Source organism: Anopheles stephensi, chromosome 2 (genome assembly GCF_013141755.1).
Source record: "Anopheles stephensi strain Indian chromosome 2, UCI_ANSTEP_V1.0, whole genome shotgun sequence".
Classification (NCBI taxonomy): domain Eukaryota; kingdom Metazoa; phylum Arthropoda; class Insecta; order Diptera; family Culicidae; genus Anopheles; species Anopheles stephensi.
In genome coordinates, this window is record NC_050202.1 from 7,042,326 (window position 1) to 7,053,665 (window position 11,340).

Here is an 11,340-nt window from a genome sequence, read left to right on the forward strand (position 1 = left end):
CCGCTGTGCTCAGCATCCACCCTCAGAAGGGGTGTGCGCATTTTCAGCTCCAAACAATCCCTGCTCCTTAAAAACACGCGCACACACACACAGATGAAACACCCGGCACAAATAAAACGCATAATGTCTTTCTAATAGCACACGGGCCAGGTGGAGTGAACGTGCCCGATACGCAACGGTTTCCGGAACCGCAAACGCAAAGCTTCCGACTCCGAATCGGAGCACCACGCTTCCAGGGCGGACGGCAGTAACGCTCTGCCGTGAGGTGCAGAAAAGGTTAGTCGGATCCATTCTACAAACGGGGGCGAACCGAACCGAAGTCAGTCATTCGTTTTTATCTGCTCCTTAACACAGCCATCTTGGGGCAGGCTTTCACACAGCCCTGCTACCGTCCTCTACCGTCCTCCACTCTGCCGTCTAATTCACATCTCCGGCTACACCCAGAAGTATATCATTGCTGTGGCAAAGCGATTGGGTTTCATGCTTGTTCTTATTCGGATCAGAAACGGTGAAACCTCCCGTAGGCTTCAAGGAAAAAAGAAGGGATGGCTCCCACAAACGGTGGTGTGGTACGAAATCGAGATGGTGGTGGTCCTCTTGCTTCTACAAAGAGAACCAAAAAGTGACGATGGTGCTTTCTGTTTTCACTGTATGTGGGATATTTTATTTTCCCACCGCCAGCTTGTGTAGAAAGGCGCGTTGTTTTTGGAAGAGGGTTTCCACACAGTAAAGAAAAGCTGAAGAAAGAAGATACAAATACAGTCAAAAGGATTTAAAATGGTACAACGGTGCAAAAACATGTTTGGGAACAGGGAGTAACATTTCCCCATCCTGGTTCCAAGGTTCTGTAGGGGCTTGTTATTCTGTTGAGTAATTAATTTGCAACTAAGCGGTAAAGGGATGTACCTCACTGGATAAGTAAATCGATTGGGAAGAGGAAATATGAGTTGTTTAATTAAATGGTTCAATTTTAGGGCTTGCGGTTTGATGCATTTGTTCATTTCTCATCGATATCTGCTGTGGTCCTTACTTTAGGGTTGAAAATCAATTACGATTTGCAACAAAAGGCCTGTGAATTATTGGTTTTGAGTGTTTAAAGTATGCGTGTTCTATATTACTTCGCCTCTGCTTCTGCTCTGCTCTGTTCGCGCGGCACATTCGCCTCCTACCAAGTTTGTTTAAAAATGACAACAAAGGAGTCTTATGAGTTTGGGTCGTCTAAGCGAAGTGCAGCGAATAAGACACTGGTGAGCTGATCACGTCATGCATATGGCACCGGACGACCCAGGCTGTCAAGTTCTTTAAGGCCATCCACATGAAGAGAGAAGACGGCAAACACCCATGTGCAGTTATTCGGCCACTCCAAGCTTTCAACAGAAACTTACTTCCCGCATGAAAATCACGTCTGCTTCGATTCAAAACAACCGGTACAATAAATACTTCATCACGCTGTCATAGGGTTTGGATCATAGCAGGCGTGATTTTTAAGGAATGAAGCACACATTTTGAAGAGAGCTTCGAATCGAATCAAGACGAGCGAAATCCACGCTGAGGGCGCTTTTCTTAAGTCAAATATGATCAGTGTCAGAGTCGATAACGGCACCGGTCTTCCTTAGGCAGAACTGAGGATTATTTGGCATTAGAGAGATCTTTTTTTAAGAACAAAAATATTAAACAAACATTATCGAAATTTATGCTTTTTTTTATTTAACTTGGTTTTTTCACCTGCCAGAAAGTATAAATTCCCTAATTTATTTAGCTTAATATAAACATGGATTTAATGGCGATTTAGGAACACTTCATTAAACTGTCAACCGGGAGCAAAAATAAAAATCGCTTCCTTATGTACCAACCAACCACATTGAAGAAGTGGTACCCCAAATCTTTTCCTTGTACATGCTACATCACCTTCACACCACGATAGTAAACAAAATCATAAACAAGTGTTAGGAAAAAAGCATAATTTCACCACCCCGCATCCCACATTTTCGGAACTATGTCAAGCAAGTAAATGATTTGACACTTAACTAGATAAAAATACACCCCTTACTCCCATCCCAAACACACACACACATACACCCCAGTTAACTATACCACCCCCGGGGGGAGGAGGGGGGGGAGAGGTTAGTGGAAACAGAAATCAACAACAAGCGCCACTCTAATCACCGCTCGAATCAGAAGTGTTGATTTTCCCTCCCTTTCCCCCCCAGCTACCCCCCTTTCCCGCTCCCCCGTGGTGCGTATGCATAGTCGCTCAAGTACTCAAGTGCGGCACCAATCGTAGTAACCTCATTTGGCGCGGAATGATCGAGGGCGAAGGACATTCGCTGCCAATTACCTGTTTCCCTTCCACCGTTTCGGGAGTGAGTCGAAAATTGGAAAAGTATCGATTTTTGCTCAGCATTCCCGACTTCCGTAACCTTACTTCCGGAGCGCGCGTCGAGCGGTATGAAATGGACATTTCATTTTCGCTTCTGGCACTGTAGACGCACAATATTGGAAGGCTAGGTTTTCTACGGGGGCTTGTTTTCTTTCAGCAGAGAGTGAAAAAGTGTATTTTTCCCTTCTGGATGATGATCGATCTTATTACACTAAGTGAAGAAAAGTGAGTAACAGAAGCTTATTCTGCATCGCTCTATGTACTTTCGCAGTTGTGCTTTTGTTTATGTTTTCACCATCATCGATTAAGCTACGCCTTACGAGCGTAGGAGGCAGCTAGAAATCTTGTCTCGTAATAAATACTCCTCGAAAGGCAGAAGAAAAGAAAAAACACTTCGAGCGCCATTTGGAGTGCACCCAAAAATAAAATAATTCCTTAGCTTTGCTAACGAGCAGAAACAGACGAGCAGGAGAAACAACAACGCAAAACAACTTCCCGCTGGAATCTTAAAAAAGGTCTAATCCATCGCCAACCCCGAAAAGGGAATTATTACCATAAACGATACTTTCCACCCCGTCACCCATATAACTCAGCGCGGGAACCGGATCAAGGGTCCCCAAAAGGTTTTCCGTACAAGCATTTTCGAACATGACCCTGAGAGAGAGAGAAGCAAAACAAAAAACAACCCCGAGGATCAAAACCCCCGAGATCTCACAGCTGGCCGAAACGCAGCACAATTATCACGCACTCACGGGTTTGCTTATCACAATATTCTTTCTTGTCCATTGCTCGGGTCCTCTTTCGCTGGACTGTAACCCACCACTGTTCGTTGCGTGATTAATTCTGCTTCTTCTCTGGATTTTTTTCCACTGCTTGCTTGAAACGTCTTTTGCCTTCCGCTGTCCCAGCCTTAACATTTCGGATTCGGCTGGCCGCCCAATCGGTGATGAATTAAGAAATCGAGCACCTAATTCTACATACCTAATGAGCTAACGGAACAAGGCGATTAAGCGAAAAACGATACAACCCGAACAATCGCTGCTCGAGCTAACTGACGGGGGGGAAACTAGACAGGGTTTTCCTGATGAATTTAAAGCCAAAAAAAAAGGGTTGTTCACCCTTCAACATCAGGTAGATCAACAGCATCAGGTCACTTCCGAAAATAAATAAAAACCCATTTGAGGCACAAAAGCTGAAAATAAAAAAGGACCCTTATAAGACCGTTAAAAGACGTCTTATCTAGAGTCTAATGTGCATAATTAAAGCAGTAATTATGATTTAGAATTACTATTAACAACTAAATTTATATTCATGTTTTTAAACTGACTGAGGTTTTATGGCACTGTAATACTTTCAGGGGCTTTATTTTGATCAATAAGTTCAATTTGACTCGGATGAAAAATATACACCAGTACAATAATTGCATTTGAATATAAAGGAAACGTAATATATAAAGCAATAGCAATAGCAATAGAGCAAACGAAGATATTTATTAAGATTGGAAAATCTAGATACGAAAGACAACCACGTGCTTATGTCTGGGGTATTTATATAAGAGTCGCAATGTCATCTGAAAATGTTACCTTGTAGGAGATGGCCCTTAGTAGCGTTTCTGATCGACTATCATCATTTGGAAACCCCTGCCGTATCCTCTGTTGGGGGGCTCACAATATCGTTCACCTAGCGCGTCACCTTCGGCGTACGTACGTTCACCATAGGGAATGAATCAATTTAGATTGGCGTATTGCTTTCTACACGCGCGTCGATTACGATAGGTTTCCTTATTGCCGTACCGGGCTCATACACGAGGCTAGGTACATTGGACGCTCGCTCTCCCCCTCTCTCTCTCTCGATATCGTTTTTTTTTCTTCCACCCCATCGACGCAATCCATCACACCATTTGTCGTTTCTCGGGCTACTGATTTATTCGACCCCGAAAGGAAAGAGACGAATCGAAACAATATGCTTAACGACTTCACCCTTGAGAAAATAATGACGTACGAAGCAAAACTAGAAACAGCGCTGGGATGGAAATGTTTCTTCTCCCACCCGGGGAGCTCCAGCCAGAAGAAAAGAGGGCTTGAAATTAGTACGGATTCGAGACCACCACCTAGCGCGGCTCGGTGTTGGTTTAGTAAATCATCGGGAGCCTTACTGCCGAACCGCTGCAAACCACATAATTTATGCCGAATGAAACGCGTTTAGTGGGTTGGCTGTTCGTGGAAGAAATTAAAACATTTCATCGAACCATCACACTTACGCATACGCCGTGGCATGCTTAACATTGTTGCGCAAGAATGCATAGCAAAAAGCACCCGCTTTTTTGTTGTGTGCCTTTAGTTAAATGACTGGTACGAGTTCAGGGTGAAAAATAGTTTGCTAATAAAGCCGTACATTGCTCACTAATAAAATAAAATACCAAACAAGCAAAAAACACATATACAATACGGCGTCATGCCGTAATACTGGAATTATAAATAAAATAAATAAGCAAAAAACACAACTTCGGTACTGCGTTTAGCGTTTGCTAGATTTGCTTTGAACATCAACATTCCTGTGAATCATATTACATCCCGAACGACATCGTTCCATGTAATCAATACACGCATCGTCTGTTTGCATTTCGGGACAAAATACATAAAATTCATCCACCACAGCGCACGCACGCACACACGTACAGCAAATGATGGAGCTCATCAACAAAATACATAAATCATGAGCTTAATATTAGAAAGGGACCGGCAAAGGGCCGAAGTGGTGGCCGTGGTGCTGACAGGCAAATCGTTCCAATGCATTTACCCGAATACACGATTCGCTCATTAGAAACTGAGTGACAGGGGCTTTTGGGGGCGCTTCCGATAAAGCTAACACACGTATCCCACGTGTAAGAATGGACGACTTCTCGATCAGCATCAACTGTGCCCGACATGCATACAATTTGAAACAATCTGTGAAAAATCAACATCGATCGGGCGTTTGTGCTTGTGTGTCCGAACCTCAGGCCGGCTGTTGACTTTGAACTTAATAAAGCTCCAAGCCCTCGCCACATTGTGTGTGTGTGTGCGGATGTGCCGGGTGCTGTCGGTGCATCCCGGTTGTCTGTGCGTTTGATGTGGCTCGATTTGACATCAATATTTACTGCCTCAATTAGATGCGATGACAAGCTAATCGATAGTGTGCATAAATTTACATAAGCTGATTATGCACCGGCACCGCCCGGCCACCAGCGCTGAAATGTTTATATTTATGTGTTGCACGATAAATTATGCACATCTTTAGTAGAAATAGTTATCGTACAGACGGGCGTTCTACGAGATCTCGGCCCGCAGAACGAAGCTTCGCCAGCGCTGCATCTGCTCAATCTTTGCTGGGACAGGAGTATAGTGGATGATGATGTTGAGATGAAGCAGGATCAAGAAGGCTACAAACAAGTATGATCAAGTCTTTTGTATAACCCTACTGCCTAAATAGTTGTTAGAGTTTATTCTGGGGAATAATTTCAGGAACGATTCTGTCACAAATCTTACAAAAATCGTAAGAACTACACTTGGTGCTTATTTCTAGATGGAAACGACGTAATTATCACACTGCAAATAAAGCTATGCAACCTGACGTTTCGAATACGAGCTGTGAAACCTCAAAGCTGTTTAACAGCTGTTTAATACCTCACTGGAACTTGTGTGCTGTTTAGGGGCTTAATAAAACGAATTTAAGCTTCACAAAATCAGCCTCAATTGGCTGTTTAAAAACCCGACTTTTTCACAGCATCAACTCAGTACTTGTGGCAGCTAGTAAACATACACCCTGCGAATTCATCAAAACACAATTCATTGCGGTTTTTAGCATGTTTGAACATGCACTCACAAATACATATGTTCCGCAGACCACAAGCACCTTCCGATTACACACATAAAATGAAACATCAAATTTCAAACCGCACTGGCAATACCGCATCCCATTCTCAAGTATCCACTTACTTGAAAGCGAAAAAACCGCATCCAAAGAAAAGTGCATTCCCACCCACCACGAAAACGCAAGAGCACCATTTCCTGGAGACGCTGCCTGCCAGCGAGTACGGCTGTGAAGAAGGTGCTTATTAGAATCCGACCAACCGAGAATGACTGCTAGCGCGAGGGGGGAGCAAAATTGACTTCCTGAATATCGTTATTTCCGCCCGGCGACGATGCATTTCGCCCAGCATTTCTTCGATCGCATCACGTCCGCATAAATGCATTCCGACACACCGGTTCCTTGCGCACACATTCACGCACACACGGGCGATCGGTTGGTTGGCAAAGACCACTAACCGAGGCACGAAACTCCCGGCCGACTGCTGCGAGAATGCCCGCCGCTTTTTGCACCTCATTTTTATATGTAAATCGTCGACATGTTTCTCGCAAACGTTTCACCATCAATGGCGGTGCTGCTGCTGCTGCTGCTGCTGCTTGAGTCGACGACGCCAATTAAAAATTCTGCACACACAAAAAAAAACTGAAAAACAACAGCCCGGAGTAACGACGTGGCAAACGGGTTTTTGGATTTGTACCACCGTTGGTGTTCGGCCCCGGGTAGCTTGCAGCGTTGATTACAACTTTGTGACTGCATCCCACTGATTACGAGCACCGGGAAAGAGGGAAAAGTTAGATAGGGAAATGAAGGCGTACCCGTGAGCACAAAGCCAAGACAGTCCGTTCCTGGTACCTGCAGCACACCACTCAGAGTGCAGAAGATTGTCTTACAGTACAGTCAACGCTGGCGCTGGATGGAGAGCTGATGGAGAGGAGCGGTGAATGGCAAAAATTCATCGTCATTGAGCAGACCAGAACGCTGTTGCAGTGTGAATGAACAAAAACGGCGCCATAATGAACGGGAGGTGGTTTCCTGGGAACTATCGCTGGCGTGACAGTCAGACAGCCAGTGTGATGGTCTCAAACATTTGCTATCTGCTAGCTGCCTTTTCCATAACTACAGTCCCACTACCCACACACACACACGTGTAGTGTGTGCACATGGACCGGCAGCGGACCGGCTAACATCAGCTTGAAATTCGCTCCTTTGAAATAAGAGTTTTCCTTCATCCTCATGCTTTCGCGGAACTCACATTGCGCGTTGCAAATTTCACTAAAAATGTGTTACAGACGTTGAAGCAATATTGAAAACTTTCATTCGCCACGCGCGCGCCTCTCCTTCCCACAGCTCGAGCACATCCGAGCGGAGCACCACCTAATGAAAGAGTTTTAACTACAGTTTTATCGTGCTATCTGACATGTTTGACAGTTTGATTTTTCCTTCCATCTAGCATCACTTGTGTGTGTGTGTGTGTGTATTTTTTTTTTTGGTCTGCACCGATGTGTAGAGGATCACCGATGCACAAGCTTACCAGCTCAGGTTAGCCAGCAAGAGGTGGTTGGTTTTGAGGGAGGTTCGGTGGTGGTGGTGGTGGTGGTAGAATTTTTCCAGAATTCATTTTCAAGCATTCAAAAATTCACCGAAACTCGTTAACGTAAATAAAGACTTGTTGAAGGTGGCTCAAATGCATGAGGCACCCGCCATTCGAAGAAGGGGTCCCCTTGACGAGCACAAAGTTATGCTTTGAATAGTGAAGTTTGAAAGCATTTCTTTGCCAATTTTTTTTTTTTTTGTTTAGCTCAGAAATGAATAAGGTCTTTGGTATAAATAGTTTACCATAGGGGTAAGCTCTATAACGAAGGGGGGATAACATTATCTGTTTCAATAAGAAAGAAAAGAAACACAGAACAAGCTATCGAGATCAAATGCATAATCATTTTCCATTCACAAGCGTTCAATACACTGCTTCCAGTTCCCTTCGAGCCACTTGATTCCATAAGAGGAAAAAATAGTAAAAAAAGAAACAACCGTCATTTTTTATACATAGTTTATCATGGTCATCAATGCTTCGAAGTAGTAATGGTAATTGTAGTTAAAGGAGTTCTTTCCTAAAAGTTGTTATTGAGCCAGTAGTGATCAACGTCTCAACAAGACTTCAAAAAAGCCAAAGGAATAAGATAAATTACAGGTATTAATGGAGAAATAGTTCCTCTCCCAGGAATACATAACGAAGTAATTGAAATTTGTTTTATTTAACTGTCCAGAATTTATTGCATTTTCAACAAAGGTACAGACAAATGTTAAAAAAATCAGTTAGTCACACCAGGAACAGGTACATAAGTTTGAATCATGTTTACAGGGCTTTAAACAGTTGAAATATGCTACAATTTATGTTTGCTTATGGGATAAATCAAATACTATAACAATTGCATCGCTGTCCGGTGACCGAGGCGACAACGACGCTGATCTTCACCAGACAGGATCAGGTTTCAAATCTCATCCAGACCACCTCCTGATACGCAGGGCTATCCAACTACATTAAGTCACTTTCCAGGTTGTAGTGTCAAAAATGTAGAAAAATAAAGCGTCTTGTAGAATACCATCTTTAGCAGAGTCGCTAGCTTTCTCTAATCTGTGGTATGAGTCTTGAAACGATCATACTGATCCGTGGATTAATCGTCTTCTATGATGTCCTTTTATGATGAAAAAAGGGTTGATAAAGCTGATCTAGACAGATTTCTTTTTTTTTGACTCGCATGAGTGAAAGCGCAATGCAGGAGCCGCTACAATGACGAGCTCCAAGGGCTATACAATGATCTCACCATCGTGCAGCGAATTCGACTCGCCAGGCTCTGGTGGGCTGGTCATATCATGAGAATGACACCGGACGACCCAGTCCGTGAAGACCGTCCAAGGAGGAGTGCTAGGCCCAAATTGAGATGGAGTGATAGCGATGATTCATCAGCCAGAATGGCCAGAATAATGGTTTGGTAGAAAAATCTCCAAGATCTTCCAAAGATAGAATAATAGTTAAATTTTGCCGTTATATGAAGGATGTATAGATTGGATTAATGCATGAGAAATGTAAGAGAAAATTCTTTTTAAAAAAATCAACGGTTAAGAGCATTGACCACAGCTTGAATCTACTCACTTGATTATTTATATTAAATACTAGCTTCAATCCTCTGAATATCTAAATTTTAATACTTAAAGACTTCCGAAAAAAGAAAGCTGAGATATGCACAACTCGTACAAAAATAGGGCCACTTCTGTAGAAACCGGACGCAGTGTACCTGGAAAATTTGGACGCAAAAAGAGACCACTCACAGCCAGCAGGTGAATGAAGCTTTGGCAAAACAACAGCTCACCCACTAAACGGTCTGGGCCCGGGTAGAAAAGGTTGATTCTTCGAACGAAATCTATTTCGTGCCGAGCAATGCATGCATGTTTCATGTTCGTCGAATTTTCTTCCCTCCCAATTGTTTCCTACCTCGAACTGCTTCCCCCGCGCCAATCGCCTCACGATCGAAGAACACTAAAGTTCCTTTACATGCTAATGCAAGAGCACTTTTACTTGGGCACAACTACATACATTTGGGCGTGTACCACGAGGTACACTGCCCGAGGCCCCGGGGGAAGGTCATAAGGTGTGCGTATTCCGTGGGTGTGTGCGTACGTTGATTTCTCTCTCTGTGTACGCCACGTGTCCATCTTACTTTTCTTACTGACCAGCCTTTTTCACATGGCTAGTGAAGTGGGTTTTCCCCGTTTTTTTTTGCACTCATTTTTCCCCATTTCTATTCTATTCGATTCGTTGTTGCAGTTGATGCGTGTGTGTGTATGTGTGTATTTTTTTGTCATTCACCTAAACAACCCCATTTACATGAACCATCAAAATACTTTGACTTACTTTGCTTGCCACCTTCGCAGTCGCCCTTCCAGCGCCCTGGCGCGACCCGCGGCCGAACGCTTCGAAAGCCATCGAGAATGTTAACCCTTTTGGGGTTGGGATCGTCGTTTATTCAACCGCTCCATCACCTTCGCTGCTAGCGCAAACGCTTCGCAACTCTATTTCAATCCTTTTTTCCCACCAACCCCAACCACCGCCACAAACCCTTGCCCACCCCATTTTCGCCGATCCCTTTTCCATCGTCAACACTTTATTTAGCAATCCAATTTCCGTCGCCCAAGGAAAAAAGTGAACATTTCGATTCACCTCCTTCGCTGGGCTCGGTGTGTGTGTGTGTGTGCGTTATTTTTTTATATTTTTTATCCCTCTCTTTCGCTCTCACTTTGCATCTCTTTCCCTCTAGCTGACGGGCTTTTTTTTACATATCCAGCTAAAGGCCGAAGGGCTAGCCGGGAGGAAACGCGAAAATCTGTCCCGGAATCGGAAACGCTGGAATGTTGTCGTAACTGCTGCAACATTCGCATGCTCTCCTACTCCCCGTCTCCCTCTCGCTGTCCCGTTCTCTCCTGCCTTTTTAAGGTGAGGGAGGCCTTTTGCCCTTTTGCATGCAGATCAGATCGATTCCGAGCACCCGGCTAACCCGGAACTTTCATGTTCAACCCTTCGCTTGGGGCACATTGATGCGAACGAGAGAGCGCCAGTGCGAGAGCGAGAGAGAGAGCGAGAGAGAGTCCTCCCTGAACCGTCGCCGTTCGCCTCACTTCACACAACACTAGCAAACTTGATTCAATTCCAGCTTTCAATCAAGCTTCCCATTCATTTCATTTCACAAAACGCCGTAGCCAAAAAGTTGCTCCCGCTCCACCGTATGTATGTACACCGAGGCCAGCGTTCCCCGTGGTACAAGGCCTTTCCCCCCCGGCTGCACGGGAGCACGGTATGATGGTTTCTGATTTTGACATCAATTACAGTCAAGCTTCACTGCGATTTCGACGCAGGCAGAAGCGATTTAGGCGATAACCCAAACTCCGTAACACCGGAGCCCGCAACATCCCACCATGAGGCGGAGTTCTCGAACCGTAGGTTCTCACGTACTGGCGCACGTACGTGAGGTAGTACTAGATTGGGCCGGCGAGAGTCGAAACGGAACAACGCACACCGACACACATCCCCTTGCTCGTCTGTCGACCAAGGAAAGCCC